This window comes from Tamandua tetradactyla, chromosome 12 (assembly GCF_023851605.1).
Source record: "Tamandua tetradactyla isolate mTamTet1 chromosome 12, mTamTet1.pri, whole genome shotgun sequence".
Taxonomy (NCBI): domain Eukaryota; kingdom Metazoa; phylum Chordata; class Mammalia; order Pilosa; family Myrmecophagidae; genus Tamandua; species Tamandua tetradactyla.
In genome coordinates, this window is record NC_135338.1 from 93302811 (window position 1) to 93326083 (window position 23273).

Below are 23273 nucleotides of genomic sequence, written 5' to 3' on the forward strand. Positions count from 1 at the left end.
GGCTTCTTATTTTTACCTCCAGTGCATTTCTGTGAAAGTAGTTTAGGGGACCTTCCACACTGCCACTGTGAGTTACCCAGTGTTGCTGCTAGGTGGCGCTCTATCACTGGCAACATGCAGTGTTTATTCTACTCTAGGACTCTGAGCGAAGGTTGATATATCGGGTCCCTAAATGAGGGAATTAGAAGATGAAATGGATAAATACTACTGTAACATTCATGTACAAGTTTTTGTGCACACATAAGTGTTTATTTCTCCTGGGTATGTAAGTAAGAGAACAACTGCTGGGCCATATGCTAATTTATGTTTAACCTTTTAAGGGGTAGCCACACTGTTTTCCAAAGTGACACTATTACATTTTTACCAGCAATATAAAATGTTTTCAATTTCTTTCCATTCACTCCGACACTTACTATTTGACCTTTTGAGTACGGTCATCCTATTGAGTTTGAAGTGATCTCATTGTGATTTTGATTTGAATTTTGATGAATTTATTGACCTATCTCTGGAGAAATGTCTGTTGAGATTCTTTGCTCATTTTAAAAATTGGATTGTTTTTCTTATTCTTGAATTGAAAGAGTTCTTTATGTATTCTAGATACAAGTCACTTCTCAAATATGTGATTTGCAAATTTTTTCCCCATTCTTTTTGTTGTCTTTTCACTTTCTTGATGGTATCTTTTGAAGCACACATGTTTAATTTCGATGAAGTCCAATTTATCTAATTTTTCTTTTGTCACTTGTACTTTGGTGTCATTTCTAAAAAGGCTTTGTCTAGCCCAAGGTCATGAAGATTTAATTTTATATATTTTTTCTAAGCATTTTATAGTTTAGGTCTTACATTTACGTTTATGACCCATTTAGTCTTAATTTCATGTATGATATAAGGAATGATAAAAAAATATCATTCTTTTGCATTCGGATATTCAGTTGTCCCAGCATCATTTGTTTAAAAGACTAAATTGAAGTGTCTTGTCACCCTTGTTGAAAATCGGTTCATCATAAATATGAGGATTTGTTTTTGGACTCCCAATTATATTCCATTCATTTAGGACGTCTTTAATTTCTTTAAGCAGTGTTTTGTAATTTCCAGTGTACAAGCCCTGCATTTTTTTGTTAAATTTATTCCTAAGAATTTTAATCTTTTTTATGCTGTTGTAAATGGAATAGTTTTCTTAATTTCATTTTTGAAAGGTTCATTGCTAGTATATGGAAATACAGTTGATTTTTTAAGTATTGATTCTTTGTCCTGCAACCTTGCTGGATTGTTTATTATAGTTTTTTAGTGGGTTTCTTAGGATTTTCTGTATACAAAATTGTGTCTGTAAATATAGAGATAGTTTTCTTCCTTTCCGATCTAGATGCTATTCTCACGTAATTGCCCTAGCTAGGACCTCCAGTACATTGTTAGGTGGTAAGAGTGGGCATCATTGACTTGTTGCTTATTTTAAAGGGAAAGCATTTGGTCTTTCACCATTAAATATGTTGTTGTTAGCTGTGGTTTTTTTGTAGGTGCCCTTTATTGAGTTTAGTAATTATCCTTCTGTTCTTAGTTAGTTCAGGGTTTTTATTGTTGAAGTGGTATAGAATTTTGTCAAATGCTTTTCCTCTGCCTGCTAAGATGGTCGTGTGGATTTTGTTTTTTATTTTACCAATATTTTGTTACATTAATGAATCATTAGATGTTAAGTGTGCAATTCTTTTTACATGATGCTGGATTAGGTTTGCTAGTTATTTTGTTAAGGATTTTGGGTAATATTCATAAGAGATATTGGTTTGTAGTTTTTTTTCCCCCATTGTGGTGTACTTGTCTGTTTTGGGCCTATATAACTAAGTAGTTATGGTAAGCAAAATGATGGTCCCCCACTGATACAGCTATGTCCTAGTCCCCAGAATCTGTGAATGTATTAGTTTACATGGCTAAAGGAGCTTTATATATATGATTAAGTCAAGGATCTTGAGATAGGAAGATTATCTTGAATTATCTGGGTAAGGCCAGTATAATCACAAGAGTATCCTTATTAGTGAGAGAGGGGATATGTGGAGATGCATGGATCAGAGTTAGAGATTTGAAGATACTTCATTGCTGGTTATAAAGATGGAGAAAGGGGTCAGGAGCCTAGGAATGCATTGTCTAGAAGTTGTAGAAGACAAGGAAACAGATTCTCCTCCATAGCCTTCAGAAGGAATACAGCCCTGCCAATACTTTTGTTCAGCCCAGTAAAACCATTTGGATCTGAACCCTTAGAATTGTAAGGTAATCAATTTGTGCTATTTTAAGCCCCTAGGTTTGTGATAATTTGTTACAGCAGCAATAGGAAACTGATACAGTGATGGTTTAGAAAAATTAACTGGTGGTAGTGGGAAGGATAGTTTGAAAGGCGAGGCAAAGAGGTCAGGAGCTTTCTGATCCTGCAGTCATGGAATCTGAGAACTTTAGAGAACTAATGAAGACCTTAAATATTAATCTGCTTCAACTTCCATTTTAAAGAGAAGGAAATGAGGTCAGAGGATTTCGTGATAAAGGGGCATAGCTAATCTGTGGTAAAACTGTGCCTTGAACCATTCATTGTTTTCTGGACGTGGTCATAAAAATCACTGTAAACCTTGGTAAGCTGTAAGTTTCATTTTATTAGCGAAGCAAGGCTCTTTAGAAATTAGTTCTGAGGAACATTCTTAATAAAGTAAGTGCTTTGTATTTGGTTATGTATTTAACCTGGTTGGTCAGACTCTACTGAAGAATAATCTTGAGATTTCAGGGTAAGCCTGTTAGCAGTAAGCCTTTATGGGGCATTGTGTTATCCCTTTTTTAAAAAGGAGAGTGACCATGTACTACTCTGTTCTCAGCAAACTAAGGCAAGTCAGAGGGATTTATACTGTTGTGGTGTAGAGAAGTAACTGTTCCATGGCAGTCATTGGAAAGGGAGACAGTTCTCTGTATCTAGAGAAAGAAGTAATAAGCAAAGGAATGAAAGAGTAGTTTGAAGTTTTTCTCTGCTTATATTTGGAGAAGGGCAGTTACCAACAGACAAGGAATACGCTGGTAAATAAGGAAAGACTCTGGATCCTGGAAAGAGCTTTTATCCATAAGTTAAGAAATATATCTGGATTCTAAATAAAGATAAATAAAGATATCACTCAGTTTTTGAATTAGGGTAAGTGTCCAGAATAAGTTTAACAGTTAAGAATGTAAGGAAGGTACCACACTGGACCGGTGGCAGTAGTGTTGAATGTTTAAATCAAGTTGGTTTAGTGAATTATTTTTGATGAAATGTTCACAGTGGAAGGTACAGACACTGACCTGAAGCTTTGAAGATTACTGTTTAATATGTCTATACCTTGTTTTCCTTTTCTGTCAGCCCTGTGATTCCATGAGCACAACTTTTGTCTTAGGCAAGGTAGTTATATCATCAGGTCAGGTATTTCCCACAGTCTTCACAAAAGTATTGATTATTGCTAGATGGATTTGAGCCTTGAATTATTTTCTCTATTCCCAGTGGAGCTTTCGGTCTAAGCCACTTGTTTGCAGTAAACTATGTGACTGCTAATGTTTTTTTTATGAACATAATACATGTACATTTTGGTCCTACAGCTCTTCTCATTGTCAAGGTAAAAGCATAGGCTTTTCCCAGAATGGGTAAGTGATGAGGGATGCAGTCAGATAGCAGATAGTAAAAGAAAGTCAGGCACATGAAGTAAAGGCTGGTATTTATAAAACAAACATAATAGACTCTGCCATCACGCCTACACAAAGCATTACCAAACCTAGCAACCTAGCAACTGGACGCTAGCAACGGTAAATAAATCCTCCCCCAGACTAACAGCTGAAAAGGAAGCAAGATTTCGAGACTTCTGAAGGAGGAGGAGGAAAGGTTCTTTGGATGTCTCTTATCTTAGGCCCCGGGCTTATTCAAGAAAGATATTTGGCCAGTCCATATCTCAAGCTCTGTAAGGTTAAAGGAGAATTATGTCTCAAGGGTCAGGAATTAAGAGACCTGAAGTAATTCTATGCTTGAGAGGCCAGAGAAAAGTCACTTCCTCTGTTCTCTCATCATTTACCTGGAAAAAAGTTGTATTGATGTACCCAAGCAACTGTTCCACAGTTGTAATGTGGGTAGACCTTATGGGAGAGGTCAGGACTGGAGAAAAACTTTGTAAGCCACAGGAATCATTGTCTTTTAGGGGTGGTTGAGCACAGTTTTCTGTCTTTGTTAGTGAGGAAGCTGGGTTACAGAGAGCTTGAGGGATTTGCCTACAGTTTCAGAGGGTTGTGGTATATATCTGGTCAGGTAGCAGAATTTTCAAATAATTAGCCTTGTCTGGGCAGAAGAGGCAGGTCATTAGTTGGTTTGAATTTAAGAGGTAAAATATGTGTGCAGATAAACTATGAGACTTGGAATAAATGGGCTAAGTAAGAGAAGAAACGTAGCAGTTGGAGGAGAAGAAAAGAGAGGAGTATTTGAGAAGATAGTGTGGAGCTCCTTACTACATGGAATGAACAGGAAAGGGTATGAATTTCTTTATGACCTGTAGACACATTGGAGAATACTTAACATTAAAATGCCTGTTAAGTGGAAGAAGGAGTCACAGTAAAATGGGTATTGTAAGTTTTGATCTAAGGCAGTTGGTAGTAGCCATCCCAATCAATTAATTGGTAGGACCCTTCATCTTTATACCTAAAGCTTCCTCAAAAGGGTGCATGACTAGCCCTGGGCCTTTGAGAGTCAGGTGAAGGCATTTCTCCACAAAGTAATATTCCTGGCAGCTCTTTGATTTTGTTCTAGATTAGAATAATAGTGTTCGTTACTGGTTCTCAAAGTGCTCCAGAGGGTACTCAGCACTTCATGGTTAGTAATATGTACAGCTGTAACTCCAGAGAGACTATGGCTAACACTGGGTCAGATGGTTTATATTGGAGGCTGATGGTCCTGTACTAAAATGAACATAAGGAAACAATTAGGGCGAGAAACTTGGGGAGCGTTATAAACTTGCTTTTTTGAATCTCTAAGATTTGTGATGTAGTGAACACATCTCTAGGTCTGCCTCAGAAAACTGAAAGTCATTTTTCTACTTTTTAAATCCAGAGAGGTTACTCAGCTGTGAGATGTAAATTCTCTTCCAAGGCATACTCCAAGGTAATATATGAAATAATAAGCATTACTTGCCATATGTTTGGGCTAAAGCCCACATTTATTAGATTTTCAAAGGGAAGAGCCATTCCAATTAAAAAGAACAAAACAAATTTCCAGAACCCCAACAGATCTGGTTTATTACGTCCTTCTTCCTTTCTCTGTTTTCCTTAGTGCTGAATGTTTTTGCATGTAACTCCTTCTGGGAGGAGGCCAAAATATCCGGACAATAGAGGAACATCATAAGAAAGAATATCCGTGGCACTGGATGCCTTTCTTTACTTAAAAATGTATAAAACAAAGGAAAATGACCTCTAATGATTATAACCATTTCCATTAGATGAGGGGCCTTTCCTTATGAATGTTCTTACCCTCAGTTTTCCTGAGAAAGGGGGAAGTAATTAGGGTACTACTCTTTGTAAAATACCATGGTCTGTTATTAATACACATTTTTAAAATTTAATCTTCACAGCACACATGCAAGATTTGGTTATTATCTCCACTTTACAGCTAAGGATGTGAAGAAGGATTCAAAGGGGTAACTGTAACTTGTCTAATGTCACACAGCTATGGTTCAAGTCCTGTGACTGACTTCGATTCCATTAAAGAAGGGAAATTAGAAGAGCATATCCATTTAACTTGCTTTTAGATCTTGAGAAGAACTTAGTGTGATTTCCTGCCTCCATAGTGAATTCTTGTTGACCCCTGGACTTAATGTTTCTAGCCAGTGAAGTCTCGGACTTTGTGCCGTGGGTCAAGTGTTGTCTCTGCATGTTGACCAGAATAGATCTCAGAGCACAAACAATACTAGCAGAATGCAAGTGGAGATTACTGTGTTCGGAGGGAGGAGAAATGATTGGAGATTAAAATTTTCTATTAAAAAATTGTTTGTGCCTGAATAAATGTAATTTGCACAAATTATCAGATGTTTGAAGGACCCATGAAGCGTAGGTTACACAGCTGCCTTATACTAGGGAAGAGGGCCTTTATGATAATGGTATCATTTTTTCTTTCTTCCTGTTTAAAGTATTTCCATAGTAGAAGCTCAGATACTCAGGCTACTTTTCTCACTTGGCAGTTTGGTTACATTTTACTCTTACAAAAAGAGACTTATCACCCTTCTGATCTCCTAAATGAATTACCTGCCCTAGCCTTAACAATACTTGTCTGATGGGCCTGTTCCAACGTTTTATAGAAGGGTGGCCTTTTCTAGCTAGATCTGAAACTATGTTTAAATAATGAGACTTTGTCTCTAGTGCCAGAAGAAATAAGGAAGTCAAGTGTTCCTCAATCTAGCTTTAGATGTTTTTACAGAATAAGAATTTAGTTTCCTTCAATATGACTTTTTAATCAAGCTCTAGAAACCTCCTTTGAAATTAATTGGTTTCTTTTTTTCGTTTGAAAGTAACATTTCAGAGCAGACAGGGTATATAGGGTGAAGTTTTGTCAGGGCCTGTCTACAGGATATTTTTTTACAATAACTTGGTATTTCCCAAGCATCTGAGTAACAGTGAGCAAGTAAAATTTCCATTTGGTACTAAGAAAGATGTCTTGCAATCCAAGGAAGACTGAAATGTGTTCTGTGCCTTAATTCATTTAGCAGGTGTTTGTGAAACACCTGTTCCGTGTGCATCACTGCACTCGGTGTTATGGAGGATCTGGTTCTTTGAGGATTAGATTGTTTTATTGGAGAGGCAGGAGTCCATGAGTAGTTAAATGGACGATGCAAGCAGTGTCTGTTTAAGTGCCAGATGAGTTATTCAAGTGGGGATGGTTCAGAGTAAAGGCAGGAAGGAGATATTGGAACAAATGATTGAGAAGGCTTCAGGAAAGATGTGGCTCCTACCAGCCTGGATAGCTAGGTTATGGACAGATGGAAGAACAGCGGGCCTGTGTAGTAAGGCATGATCATGATTTCATCAGGGGTGGTGAGAGGTCTGACTTGGATGGAATGGATAGTTCACATTAGAGGATACCTGGAGATGAGATTATACAGAGCTGTTCTGTCCAATATGGTAGCCACTAGCTACATGTGGCTATTTAATTTAATGAAAATGAAATAAAATCAGGAGTTAATTTCCTTAGTCACACTAGTAATGTTTCAAGTGCTCAGTAACCACACTTGGCTTATTGCTACCCTATTGAATAGCACAGATATAGGATATACCCATCATAGCAGAAAATTCTATTTACCAGCACTTATATATGGCAAATGGTGTTATACTTACAGATGAAAATAACTGGAGATGGTTTTTTTTTCTTTTTTGCATGGGCTGGCACTGGGAATTGAATCTGGGTCTCCAGCATGGCAGGTGAGAATTCTGCCACTGAGCCACATCGCCCTGGAAATGGTTTAACAGGCAAATAGTAGCATGCAAGGGACATTGAGGAGGAGTTAAATAGAATAGATACAGAGTTTATGAGGGTCTATTAAGTGAATAGAAGTGTTACTTTACAAACTAATGAGATCTAGAAATCATTAAGCTGCTCTGAAGACCATATGGATCTAGACTGATGGAATGGCTGAAAGCATCAAAGGGTCACAAAGAGGACCAGTGAGGGTTTTAAAAGGAGAAACAGGAGGAATGGTGATAGTACCAGTGAGGAAAGAGAATTTAAGAGGAGAAGGAGCTACATTGAAAATGTGTGAGGGAGACCAATCATTTCTTTACAGTATCTTTAAAGGATGGTAGTAAGGGTTAAATGAGGTGATGTGTAAAGTACATAATTCAGATGATGGGTAAAAAATTTGAATATAGGTATTAATATGCCCATCTCCTTTATTTTTGGCAGAAAGTGTGGAAGCATAGTGTATAAAAATTACATTGTGTGGCTCTCTCTCACATCTCCGATGAATATTCTTGTGTTGCGACCTCTTTCCCTTGTTTAATTAGAAAAGGAAGACAAACTACTATTTACGAAACACCTTCCATGTAAGGTGACTTAACCTACTGTATCTCATCATCTTATGACACCCAAATTCTAGATGAAGAAACATAAAGAGGTGAAGCAGGCATTTGAACTCAAAACTCTTGCTCTTTCTAATCTTTCAAATGAGGATAGTTTCACTATCAGTTCTGCAAATTGATACCATTTTCTCTTGAGCTGGAAATTTGAAGCCTGATGCTTTTATCATATCTAGATTTAGAGGTTGTCTTTAGTACTAAACTCCATTTAGCATTCTTTTTTCACATGTAAGGCAGCGTCCTATAAAACTCACTTGCAACAATAATAGATGTATGTGGAGGAACCAGGAAAGACTGCTAGCTGGATTGCTCTAGAGCAGTGGTTCTCAAAGTGTAGTCCTCCACCAGCATCATGAGCTTGGTAGAAGTACAGATTCTCAGGCTCCACCCAGGACCTACTGAATCAGAAAGGCTGGGGGTTGGTGGCCCAGCATGCTGTTTTTAAAAATAAGTCCTTCAGTATCAGTGGCTGAGAGAGTTCAAATAGAGTCGAGAAGCTGCTTTGGAGGTCACTCTTACTCAAGCTTCAGTTAGACATTGCTACCTATCATAATTTGCCAAATCCCAACCAACACCTTCCAACCAATCCTAAAGAACACCTAGGGCGAGATATAAGATTCTACAGAGGTTCCATGCACTAGGGTAATTTTCCTGAAACCTAGAGGGCCCAGCCTCTCCAGAACATCAACTCGTTCCATCTCCCTACCCCATATTATTGACAGCCCCTTCTAATATGAAAAAGTTAGAATGGCCATAGCCTAGATACCCCTAAAGAGTGGGATAGAAAGATCAAAGGTGATGGTGGAGATATACAGAGAAGGTAGGGTTTAACAAATGAATGTGATTGCTGAGTCATTAAATTGATATTTCTTTTAGTCTCCAGTATCTTAGAGCAGCTGGAAGAAAAGAATCTAAAATTGTGAAATTATAACCAATACTAAACTCTGAAATCTGATCTACAACTAATTGTTGCACTGTGCTTTGAAATCTATTGCTTTTTTGTATATATGTTATTTTTCACAAAAAAGAAAAATAGAAGTCAATTAAAATGAAGTCCTTCAGGTGATTCTGATGCACACTAAAGTTTAAGCATGAAACAAATGAGCACAAAGGATAGTTTGAAAAGCCTCTTATGAATTAAATTGGGGCAGTTTTGGTAGATTGTGGTGTTCCAGGAGGTCTGATTATGTAATCCTTCAGTAGTGGTTGCCTGTAAAGGTACATGGAATAGTTACTTTCATTAGGTGTAGGATGTTATTTCTAAAGGACGGATTTGGCTCAAAATAATGGTGTGTATGCAGTAGAACACAGGGCTGACTAGCTCTTAGCCAGGAGGGAGTACTAGCGTTCACAGGGCAATTAAAGGAGTTACTGTTTCATATTATTTTTTCACAATATTTTTTTGTCGTTTAGTATTTCTCTCAAGTTCTTTCTTGTGTAGTTGTGAGTAATTTAAAACCCGATCTGCTTTATACTTAGTAGCAGAGCAGAAACACGTGGGTTTTAGTATGAGGTAGTAGACAGGTTGTCGAAATGAAATTTTTTGATACCTGCATTAAGAAGTCAGCATTTGGAAATTAAAAAATCCCTGGCTAAGAACTCTGTTCTGAGCCAGTAGTGCTTTAGACAGACTTGTTCCAGCTTTATCTGTGCTCAGCCTTGAATCATTGTAAAATTGTTACTGCATCTCCTCCTTTGTCTGAAATATAGTTTTACCCCACCTCAAACAAGAACTAAAAAAGAAAAAACTTCACATCTGTCAGGAATCATTTCCTGTCATTTGTCCCTGTGAAGCCCTTCCTGAACTTTCAACCTCCTGTGGAATCTATCACTTCTCCCTCCATGGCACAACTACTGTATACAGACTTTATTATAACCCCTTAAACACTTTAATGCACTTTTGTGTATGTGCCTCCTTCCATTTACTACATATTGTATGCTTCTTGAGGGTAGGGACTTTGTATTGTTATTTTTATTAATACCATTTTAATTACAGTTTCTAGCACATTTTAAGTACAGTTTCTAGCACAGTGTCTTGCACATAGTGCTCCCTCAGTGTTTTTATTTTGTAATTTTTAAATTGTTTCCATTAAGGCTGTTCTTTGAGAAAGAGCTTTGCCCCATTCAAGGATGACTATAAATGTCTGATTGACCAAAGATGACATATGCTCAAAGATGTATGGTCAAGATATATGCTCCAAAAGAGAAGGCCACCATCAGTCAAGAGTTGAGACTACACAGATGGGTCTTCTATGTGGAACCAGTTACAGAAGTGCCGCTTTGCTTTGACACCTACGATGGAGTCTCTAGGAGGCTCTCTCTTTGAAAGCGAAAACTTGGGACTGACACTGGATGAAAAACTGGATTTCATCCACAATAACTGAACATTTCTTTGTCAGATCTGTTTAATAAATACAACAAACTAGCTGGCTTACACCACAAGAATTTCTCACAGTTTTGAAGGCTAAAAGTCCAAAATGAATGTGTTGGGAAAAGATCATACTTTCTCCCAAGTCTGTAATATTCTGGTGTTGGCTTACCAACATAACTCAGTCTTTGCCTCCGTCGTATGGCCTTCTATCTCCTCCTCGAACTGTGTCCAAATTTCCCTTCTTATAAGGACTTCAGTCATACTGGATTAAGGCCCAGCCTCATTTAGTTTGGCCCCCTCTTAATGTTGGACCTCCAAAGATCCTGTTTACAAATGAGTTCACATCTACTCATGGACTGGGGATTTAAACTTGAACATGTCTTTCTGGGGGTTGTGACTCATTTCATAGTGGTGCATCCTCTGCACCCCCAAAAGACATGTTCTTCCAACATGCAAATATACAGGCCCTGTCCCAACATCTCAAAAGCCTTAAGCTATTTAAGTAACAACTTTTAAGTCAAAATCTCATCTAGACTACTTGTTTAGGCTTTTAATTAATGAACACTTAGCCTTTCTATGCACATAATGGCATAAGAGTTTGATACTTAGGTGTTTGACAAACAGATGCTTGCTATTCATTTGCAGACAGGGGAAATAATCTAGTATTTGAGATTAAGGCTATTAAGGCTGGATACGTTTAAATCATTACTTTCTATCTTCCAATGGGGATTTAACAAAAACTTTTCAAGTTTCTGGTTTGGGAGTTTATATAGGTTTGTGCTTTTGATATGTAAATAGCTGATTATTAAATTTGGTTAGATTTGATGCAGAGAAGGCATTTGACAAGATTCAACATCCTTTCCTGCTGAAAACACTTCAAAAGATAGGAATACAAGGGAACTTCCTTAAAATGATAGAGGGAATATATGAAAAACCCACAGCTAATATCATCCTCAATGGGGAAAAATTGAAAACTTTCCCCCTAAGATCAGGAACAAGACAAGGATGTCCACTATCACCACTATTATTCAACATTGTGTTGGAAGTTCTAGCCAGAGCAATTAGGCAAGAAAAAGAAATACAAGGCATCAAAATAGGAAAGGAAGAAGTAAAACTATCACTGTTTGCAGACGATATGATACTATATGTAGAAAACCCAGAAAAATCCACAACAAAATTAATAGAGCTAATAAATGAGTACAGCAAAGTAGCAGGCTACAAGATCAACATTCAAAAATCTGTAGCTTTTCTATACACTAGTAATGAACAAGCTGAGGCGGAAATCAAGAAACGAATCCCATTTACAATCGCAACTAAAAGAATAAAATACCTAGGAATAAATTTAACCAAAGAGACAAAAAACCTATATAAAGAAAACTACAAAAAACTGTTAAAAGAAATCACAGAAGACCTAAATAGATGGAAGGGCATACCGTGTTCATGGATTGGAAGACTAAATATAGTTAAGATGTCAATCCTACCTAAATTGATTTACAGATTCAATGCAATACCAATCAAAATCCCAACAACTTATTTTTCAGAAATAGAAAAACCAATAAGCAAATTTATCTGGAAGGGCAGGGTGCCCCGAATTGCTAAAAACATCTTGAGGAAAAAAAACGAAGCTGGAGGTCTCGCGCTGCCTGACTTTAAGGCATACTATGAAGCCACAGGGGTCAAAACAGCATGGTATTGGCATAAAGATAGATATATCGACCAATGGAATCGAATAGAGTGCTCAGATATAGACCCTCTCATCTATGGACATTTGATCTTTGATAAGGCAGTCAAGCCAACTCACCTGGGACAGAGCAGTCTCTTCAATAAATGGTGCCTAGAGAACTGGATATCCATATGCAAAAGAATGAAAAAAGACCCATCTCTCACACCCTATACAAAAGTTAACTCAAAATGGATCAAAGATCTAAACATTAGGTCTAAGACCATAAAACAGGTAGAGGAAAATGTTGGGAGATATCTTATGGATCTTACAACTGGAGGTGGTTTTATGGACCTTAAACCTAAAGCAAGAACACTGAAGAAGGAAATAAATAAATGGGAGCTCCTCAAAATTAAACACTTTTGTGCATCAGAGAACTTCATCAAGAAAGTAGAAAGACAGCCTACACAATGGGAGACAATATTTGGAAACGACATATCAGATAAAGGTCTAGTATCCAGAATTTATAAAGAGATTATTCAACTCAACAACAAAAAGACAGCCAACCCAATTACAAAATGGGAAAAAGACTTAAACAGACACCTACCAGAAGAGGAAATACGGATGGCCAAGAGGCACATGAAGAGATGCTCAATGTCCCTGGCCATTAGAGAAATGCAAATCAAAACCACAATGAGATATCATCTCACACCCACCAGAATGGCCATTATCAACAAAACAGAAAATGACAAGTGCTGGAGAGGATGCGGAGAAAGAGGCACACTTATCCACTGTTGGTGGGAATGTCAAAGGGTGCAACCACTGTGGAAGGCAGTTTGGCGGTTCCTCAAAAAGCTGAATATAGAATTGCCATACGACCCAGCAATACCATTGCTGGGTATCTACTCAAAGGACTTAAGGGCAAAGACACAAACGGACATTTGCACACCAATGTTTATAGCAGCGTTATTTACAATTGCAAAGAGATGGAAACAGCCGAAATCTCCATCAACAGAAGAGTGGCTAAACAAACTGTGGTATATACATACGATGGAATATTATGCAGCTTTAAGACAAGATAAACTTATGAACCATGTAATAACATGGATGGACCTAGAGAATATTATGCTGAGTGAATCCAGCCAAAAACTAAAGGACAAATACTGTATGGTCCCACTGATGTGAACGGACATTCGAGAATAAACTTGAAATATGTCATTGGTAACAGAGTTCAGCAGGAGTTAGAAACAGGGTAAGACAATGGGTAATTGAAGCTGAAGGGATACAGACTGTGCAACAGGACTAGATACAAAAACTCAAAAATGGACAGCACAATAATACCTAATTGTAAAGTAATCATGTTAAAATACTGAATGAAGCTGCATCTGAGCTATAGGGTTTTTTTTGTTTTTGTTTGCTTGTTGGTTTGTTTGTTGTTGTTGTTTTTTTACTATTACTACTACTTTTATTTCTTTTCTTTATATTAACATTTTATATCTTTTTCTGTTGTGTTGCTAGTTCCTCTAAACCGATGCAAATGTACTAAGAAACAATGATCATGCATCTATGTGATGATGTTAAGAATTACTGAGTGCATATGTAGAATGGTATGATTTCTAAATGTTGTGTTAATTTCTTTTTTTTTTTTTCCGTTAATAAAAAATAAAAAAAAAAAAAAAAAAAAATTTTGGTTAGATTTCTCCTGATTGGATGTTCTAAATTCTTAGGATATGTCCTAGGAGATTACACTTTGTAAATTAATTGTCATATGTGTAACTGTTGCATTTTAGACTTACCAAATTTGATAGTTTAAGAAAATATTTCCATTTAAGGTATCTATTTGTGGATCAGAAAATGTAATTGTGTAATGCTCTGAAATGTTAAAAAAAAAAAGTTGTAAATAAATTGATTAAATCACACATACACACAAATCTCGTCTAGATCAGCCATAGGTGATGTCCCTCCTGGGGCAAAATTCCTCTTTGCCTTTGGACCTAGAAAACACAAATTATCTGTTTCCAACATAAAATGATGGGACAAGCATAGGATAACCATTCTTATTCCAGAAGGGAGAAATTGGAAAGAAAACAGAGGTCACAGATCCTAAGCAAGTCTGAAACCCAGCAGAGCAAATTCCATTTGATTTAAGGTCTGAAAGTAATCTGTGGTTCTGTGAGTATTGGAGTGGTGGTCATATTTTACCTAAAGCCCCACCCTCTCCAAACCCCAGGGTGGCAGACCCACTCTTTTGGCCTGAAATCTCTTCAGCCCAGATAGCTGATTTCATGGTTTTGCTCTTGAAGTCATTCTTCCTTCATTTGTTCTCATATCTTTCCCTTTCAGATCAGGCTGGTAGTATTTCTGCTTATTCACAATTCTCAAAACCTTCATTGGTTTGTGCATTTCAAGGGGGTCCAAGACATCAGACAAAGGTGTTTAAATACAGATCCTTCCTTTAAAGTTACATCGCCATTCCTGGCTTATTCTGAGATGACTGGATGAGTCATATGCCTCATCTTCTTAGCAAGCAATTGTCCAGCACTCCCTTGTGTGGAGGTTTGTTCTCCAGGGACTCACTTTCAGGGAACTCAGGGAGAGGCCTGTCACGGTCACTTCTGGCCCTGGTCTCAGAGCATGCTATTTGAATAGGTGAGAATTTTCCAAATCACCAACTGTTGGTTCTTTTTTGCTTAACACTTCTGTCTTTAGTTTATCTCTTTCTGGTTGCATTTTACTATAAGCAGAAAGAAGAAACCATACTACACCCTTTCATGATTTACTTGGTAATCTCCTCAGCTAAATATCAGAGTTCATCATTTATAAGTTCTACCTTCCATCCAACATCAGAACACAAGCCCCCCAAATTCTCTGTCACTTAATAACAAGGGTTACCTTTCCTCCAGTTTCTAATAACACACTCATCTTTTCCTTCTGAGACCTTACTGGGAGCATTTTTAATGTTCATATTTGTGTCACTCTGTTCATGATAGAAGCATTCTCTTCAGCTCTCCTCATTTCTTTCTGAGCTGTCACCTGATTCACTTTTTTTTTTTTTTTTTAACTTTTACATGGGCAAGCACCAGGAACTGAACCTATGTCTCTAGCATGGCAAGTGAGAACTCTGCCTTCTGAGCCACTGTGGCCTGCCCCTGAATCACTTTTTTTTTTTGTTCCCCCTATTATTTATTTATTTTATTTTATTATTTTTTTTTAATTTTTTTATTAATCAAAAAAAAGAAAAGAAATTAACACAACATTTAGAAATCATTCCATTCTACACATGCACTCAGTAATTCTTAGTATCATCACATAGATGTATGATCATCATTTCTTAGTACATTTGCATCGATTTAGGAAAAGAACTAGCAAAACAGCAGAAAAAGATATAGAATGTTAATATAGAGAAGAGAATTAAAATAATAATACTAATAATATATATATATATAAAAAGGAAAAAGAAAAAAACAAAAACAAAAGATACAAACACACAAACAAACAAAAAACCATATTTCAGGTGCAGCTTCATTCAGTGTTCCAACCTAGTTACATTCCACTTAGGTATTATTGTGCTGTCCATTTTTGAGTTTTTGTATCTAGTCCTGTTGCACAGTCTGTATCCCTTCAGCTCCAATTACCCATTATCTTACCCTGTTTCTAACTCCTGCTGGTCTCTGTTACCAATGATATAGTCCAAGCTGATTCTCGAATGTCGGTTCACATCAGTGGGACCATACAGTATTTGTCCTTTAGTTTTTGGCTAGACTCACTCAGCATAATGTTCTCTAGGTCCATCTATGTTATTACATGCTTCATAAGTTTAGTCTGTCTTAAAGCTGCATAATATTCCATCGTAGGTATACGCCACAGTTTGTTTAGCCACTCGTCTGTTGATGGGCATTTTGGCTGTTTCCATCTCTTTGAAGTTGTAGATAATGCTGCTATAAACACTGGTGTGCAAATGTCCGTCTGTGTCTTTGCCCTTAAGTCCTTTGAGTAGATACCTAGCAGTGGTATTGCTGGGTCGTAATCCATTCTGCCATTCTATGTCTTTTGATTGGGAAATTCAGTCCATTAACTTTTAGTGTTATTACTGTTTGGATAATATTTTCCTCTACCATTTTGGCTTTTGTATTATATATATCATATCTGATTTTCCTTCTTTCTACACTTTACTCCATACCTCTCTCTTCTGTCTTTTCATATCTGACTCTAGTGCTCCCTTTAGTATTTCTTGCAGAGCTGGTCTCTTGGTCACAAATTCTCTCAGTGACTTTTTGTCTATAAATGTTTTAATTTCTCCTTCATTTTTGAAGGACAATTTTGCTGGATATAGGAGTCTTGGTTGGCAGTTTTTCTCTTTTAGTAATTTAAATATATCATCCCACTGTCTTCTAGCTTCCATGGTTTCTGCTGAGAAATCTACACATAGTCTTATTGGGTTTCCCTTGTATGTGACAGATTGTTTTTCTCTTGCTGCTTTCAAGATCCTCTCTTTCTCTTTGACCTCTGACATTCTAACTAGTAAATGTCTTGGAGAATGCCTATTTGGGTCTATTCTCTTTGGGGTGCGCTGCACTTCTTGGATCTGTATATTTAGGTCTTTCATAAGAGTTGGGAAATTTTCAGTGATAATTTCTTCCATTAGTTTTTCTCCTCCTTTTCCCTTCTCTTCTCCTTCTGGGACACCCACAACACGTATATTTGTGCGCTTCATATTGTCATTCAGTTCCCTGATTCCCTGCTCAAGTTTTTCCATTCTTTTCCCTATAGTTTCTGTTTCTTTTTGGAATTCAGTTGTTCCATCCTCCAGTTCACTAATTGTAGCTTCTGTCTCTTTAGATCTACCATTGTAGGTATCCATTGTTTTTTCCATTTTTTCTTCTTTGTCCTTCACTCCCACAAGTTCTGTGATTTGTTTTTTCAGATTTTCTATTTCTTCTTTTTGTTCAGCCCATATCTTCTTCATGTCCTCCCTCAATTTATTGATTTGGTTTTTGAAGAGTTTTTCCATTTCTGTTCGTATATTCAGCATTAGTTGTCTCAGCTCCTGTATCTCATTTGAACTATTGGTTTGTTCCTTTGATTGGGCCATATCTTCAATTTTCCGAGCGTCATCCATTATTTTCTGCTGGTGTCTGGGCATTTGATCAGATCTCCCTGGGTGTGGGACCCAGCTGGTTGAAAGGTTTTTCTGTGGAATCTCTGGGCTCTGTTTTTCTTTTCCTGCCCAGTAGGTGGCGCTCGTGGCGGTCGTTTGTCTGCGGGGCAGTCAGCCCGGGAAACCGCGTGTGGAGGCGGGGGTCGCTGGCCGTGGCTTGGGGGAGTGCCGGTCCAAATTGCCCAGCTGGCCCGAGACGCCAAGCGTGACGGGAGGGCCCCGCTATCCAATGTTCCCAGTCAGACCGGGGAGCCACGTGCGTGGAGGGGACCCCAGACGCCAGCCACCCCAGCCGGGAAAACGTGCACCCCTCGGGTATCTCACAGCAGTGGATTCTCCCTACCCGTTCAGCCGTTCCAGAATGGGGTACGTTGTCTTTTTGGTCTCTGTCGTGGCTCCGGGAGCTGTTTCGTATTGTTTCTGTTTCTTTAGTTGCTTTTCTGGAGGAGGAACTAAGACCCGCGCGTCTTACTAAGCCGCCATCTTCTCTGGAAGTATAAGATGGAATATTATGCAGCATATTATCCCAATCACACCCACTCCCTGTAGGAGACAAGCTCTAACAATATTCTTCTCCCCGGGGAATGAATAAGAACGAAGAAAAGTGATCCAGCTTCCTTGAGATCTTATAAAAGTGCAGGTCAAATGTTCTCATGCCAGCACTGGGGAGTTCTCACTGGTCATCAGACTATCTCAAATATGCAACTCCATATTTTAGAGGCAAATCTGTTCGGGCTCTGCGAGGGAAAGGCGCGAGGCCCCAAGCCGAGACGCGGGTGGAGAGCTGGGGGGCGCGCGGGCGCGGAAGAAGGAGGCCGAGGGCCGCCTCCCTATTATTTATTTTTATTCCATATGTTCTACTCATTTGTTGACAAGGTAGATAAAAGGAGCATCAGACACAAGGTTTTCACAATCACACAGTCACATTGTGAAAGCTGTATCATTATTCAATCATCCTCAAGAAACATGGCTACTGGAACACAGCTCTACATTTTCAGGCAGTTCCCTCTAGCCTCTCCGTTACATCTTGAATAACAAGGTGATATCTACTTAATGTGTAAGAATAACCCCCAGGATAACCTCTCGACTCTGTTTGGAATCTCTCAGCCATTGACACTTTGTCTCATTTCCCTCTTCCCCCTTTTGGTGGAGAAGGTTTTCTCAATCCCTTGCTGCTAAGTCTCAGCTCATTCTAGGGTTTTTCTCAATCCCTTGATGCTGAGTCTTAGCTCATTCTAGGATTTCTGTCCCATGTTGCCAGGAAGGTCCACACCCCTGGGAGTCATGTCCCACGTAGACAGGGGGAGGGTGGTGAGATTGCTTGTTGTGTTGGCTGGAGAGAGTGGCCACATCTGAGCAACAAAAAAGGCTCTCTTGGGGGTGACTCTTAGGCCTAAATTTTAAGTAGACTTGACCTATCCTTTGTGGGGTTAAGTTTCATATGAACAAACCCTGAGACTGGGGGCTCAGCCTATAGCTTTGGTTGTCCACACTGCTTGTGAGAATATCAAGAATTCAACTTGGGGAAGTTGAATTTCTCCCCGTTCTCACCATTCCCTGAAGAGGGCTTTGCAAATACTTTTCCACTCACTGATCGAATCACTGTGGGATTCATCAGGGCATCACTCTGGACAAACCAACAAAATCTCATGTCCTACCTGAGATTCCAAGTACTTATAGTGTTTAATCAGACTATCTACATAAGTTATATTAGGAAATGCACTAGTCAAAATATAAATTTTGTAACAAACATTTTTTGCTTTAGTCTCACATAGAAGGTGACTTTTAAAAATGTTAATTACCATCTATTTTCAGCACCCTGCAATAATGACATTCCTTTGTTCTTCCTCATGCAAAAGCATTTTTAAAATTTGTACCTTTAGTCACTATTATTATACACTGTAGGCATTCCTAGATTATACCATCTCAATCTTTATATCTATCTTTGTTTCTGATTTCATTTATGTCCCCAGCCCTCCTGCCTCTATCATTCTCACATGCAGCTTCATTCAGTGTTTTTTAACATAATTGTATTACAGTTAGGTAGTTTTGTGCTGTCATTTCTGAGTTTTTGTATTCAGTCCTTTTACACAGTCTGTATCCCTTCAGCCCCAATTACCCAATATCTTACCCTATTTCTATCTCCTAATGGTCTCTGTTACCAATGAAATATTCCAAGTTTGTTCACTAATGGCAGTTCATATCAATGAGACCATACAGTATTTGTCCTTTAGTTTTTGGCTAGTGTCACTCAGCATAATGTTCTCAAGGTCCATCCATATTGTTACATACTTCATAAGTTTATTCTGTCTTAAAGCTGCATAATATTCCATCGTATGTATATACCACAGTTTGTTTAGCCATTTTGTTGAAGGACATTTTGGCTGTTTCCATCTCTTTGCAATTGTAAATAATGCTGCTATAAACATTGGTGTGCAAATGTTCGTTTGTGTCTTTGCCCTTAAGTCCTCTGAGTAGATACCTAGCAATGGTATTGCTGGGTCATATGGCAATTCTGTATTCAGCTTTTTGAGGAATCGCCAAACTGCCTTCCACAGCGGTTGTGCCCTTTGACATTCCCACCAACAGTGAATAAGTGTGCCTCTTTCTCCACATCTTCTCCAGCACTTGTCATTTTCTGTTTAGTTGATAATGGCCATTCTGGTGGGTGTGAGATGATATTTCATTGTGGTTTTGATTTGCATTTCTCCAGTGTCCAGGGACATTGAGCATCTTGTCACGTGCCTTTTGACCATTTGTATTTCCTTTTCTGCGAAGTGTCTGTTCAAGTCTTTTCCCCATTTTGTAATTGTATTGGCTGTCTTTTTGTTGTTGAGTTGGACAATCTCTTTATAAATTCTGGATACTAGACCTTTATCTGATATATCATTTCCAAATATTGTCTCTCATTGTGTAGGCTTTCTTCTTACTTTCTTGGTGAAGTCCCTGAATCACTTTTAATACCCATATTTCTTCCAACAATTTCTTCATCAAAAGTATGGGCTTTTACTATCAAGCACCTCAGAATTCTTCCAATATCTACCCATTACCAAGGTGTGGGGGCATTCTCTGAAGTCTGTAGCATTCTGTGGAGGCTCCATAATTTAGTCTCTGCCTCCATCACATGGCCATTGCTCGTATTCTTTCTCCTCTTTCTAGTATGTCCACATTTCCTCCACTTATAGAACTTATGTTGGATTATGCTTTTGAAGTCCTATTTACTAAGGCATTCACATTAGTAAGTTAAATTTATTCGGGTCTGGCCTTTAAAACATCTTTGTGGGGGGCACTGTTCAATCCATAAAAGGCTCTTTACTTGACCTATGTGCATGTTTCTAAACTTCGTTTTACTAGTCTAGTAAGTCTGAATTAGGAGGATTGGTTTTCTTATTTTATAAATGGAAAAAACTGGAATTGGAATATACATATTAAAGTTGTTGTATGCCCTTTGTAAGACTAAAGATTTCCATTGTCCTGTTTGGAATGTGCTATGCTACCTAAGGTGCAACCACTAGCTAGGTTCTTAAAGTAAGCCCGTTAAATCTGTAATTCAGAAATCCATAAATAGCTCCATCCATTAGGAATATATTTGTATCAGTAGGGACACAGAAATTACATTTCTCTGAAAGGTACACTAATTTATTTATTAATGACCTCATGATGCACATCCTTAGTACCTTTTCTCACTCCAACCCTTTCTTCCACCAGAGATTGAGTTTGCTTTTATACCCATTTATGTGAAGGTGGTGACATAGGGTCCTTATCCTTGAGTAGAGAATACCTCACCTATACTCTCAGATTGTTTGTTCTTTTTTAAACCAAGAAAAAGATGTTGGCCTTTTTGCATCCTTGAAGATCTTGACAAAGTTCTGTGTTTAGGATTAACTGCTGGTCTGGTGTGATATACGGACCATCAAGCAGCTAGGGTGGAATTCTCAGCTCTTTTTGTTGTGTCCACAGAAGGAAATGTGATTTTTATCTTACTGCTTGCATAATGGTACATTCCTTTTTTGATTCATGAGCCCCACCAATCTGATTTTGAGCTAATTTCCTACCGTTCCAGTCATCTTCCTGAACTAGTTAAAGGCCAGAGGTGATCTTGATACACCCTCATGGGTATGAGTTCCTTCTTGGTCATCTCCTGCATTCCTAATTCTTTGTTTTTGTTTTTTGGTGCATGGTCTAGGAATCAAACCCAGGTCTCCCTCCCTAATTCTGTTTTGAATAAAGTTTTTATAGTTTATGGTTAAGGAATCCAGGCTAGAGCAGTATAATATTAAGTGTATTTCTCATAGCCAATATCTTTCTTCCACAAATCCCCATTTTCCAGATCTCCATGCAGTTTGTCATTTTTTCCCTTGCCGCATCTATGCATATGACTGTGTTGCCTACCTTACTAAGTCACAGAATTGAAGGTGGCTCTTCTTGACTTGGAGACAAAGATAGATGTTTAAGAAATAGTGTGCTAAAATTCCAACACTCATCTTTTTTGGTGAGTATTGGGTGAGGTTCTGAGCCTTCATTTATTTGCCCTAATGTATGTGTACAGGTGATGCAGTACAGGATGGCAGGAATATATATTGTATTAAAATGGTACTTATAAGAGCCTCTGTTTATTTTTATGCCTGCTAGTTAATACATATCTATTGTGTAGTATGTTCTATATTTATTTTCTCTTTTAATCACCCTAACAACCTCATGAGATAACTATTGTTTTCTGTATTTTAAAGAGAGGAAACAGGGTCAGAGAACTTGCTGAGGTCATGCAAGCTAGTACGATAGTGTTGGGGTGCAAATCAGGCCTTTCCTACTTCTGAAGGGCAGCCCCCTCCTGATGTTAGTGTATTGCTACTGTGTGTCTGATGTTATCCTGTATGGTGGGGAGAGAGGGCATGGGCTGTTGCTGAGAATTTGTAAAATCAGCCTATTGATGGTATTATTAAAAGCAGAATGAAACAATAAAAATTAGAATTATTGGGGAAGAAGAACTGTTTAGGGACAGAGGTTAGGTTTTCTGTGATAACTGCTACAGTGTAGTAGGGCCACTGTTTCTCAAATGTTAGCATACATTAGAATCATTTGGAGAGTTTATTAAAGCACAGATTATTGGGCTCCAACCCCAGAATTTCTGATACACCAGTTCTCAGGTGATGCTGTGGGTCCTGGAACCACACTTGGAGAATCATCCATGTAGAGGACAGTTCAGGAGCTTAGGAGTCAAACAGGTGTGGGTTTATTTCCCTGCTCTGCTACTACCTGTATGAGCCTGAGATTCTCTGTCTGTAAAATTCAGCAGCATAATACATAAGTCAAAGAGTTATGGTGAGGATTAAATATGATTTTTGAAAATGACAACAATATCTAGCAAGTTTTGAATACTTACTAAATACTAGGCACTTTGAGAAGTACTTTACGTGTATCATTTCATCTTCAACAGTTAAATATTATTGTCCCCACATATAAAGATCATGGCACATAGTAGGTGCTAAATCAATATTCCTGCATTTCCCTGTCTGTATTTAAGAAGCAGCTACAGGGCGGGCCACGGTGGCTCAGCAGGTAAGAGTGCTTGCCTGCCATGCCCGAGGACCCGGGTTCGATTTCCGGTGCCTGCCCATGTAAAAAAAAAATAAAAAAAGAAGCAGCTACGTGTGTAATACACCTTAAACAGAGTAGCCAATTCACTTTCTATATTGATACTTGAAGAGGAAAAATGCAAAAAACTGGATTATTATTTTAAAAAGTTTTTTTATCAGTAATGCTGGATAAGAAAAATGTTACTATTATCTGTAATGATAGGACTTTTCTCCTATCCTTTGTAGATTTCTTCATCCCTGTATGGCTGTTTGTTTTCAATTAGAAAGCTTAACCAGTCTTTAAAAACCTTTATAACTTTCCTTAAACTAACCTGGTCAATTTTTAAATTCTGTCTTGTACATTCCCTTATGACTGCTTTTCAGAGAGTTTCATAAATCCTTGGCCATTTTTTG

The 23273-nt window shown here is 38.0% G+C and overlaps 1 protein-coding gene across 9 annotated transcripts in view; it reads left to right on the forward strand.

Moving 5' to 3' along the window:
* AKAP13 (A-kinase anchoring protein 13) overlaps nt 1-23273 on the forward strand; it is a 387549-nt gene that overhangs the window by 95720 nt on the left and 268556 nt on the right. The gene's annotated exons all lie outside the window — the stretch shown is intronic.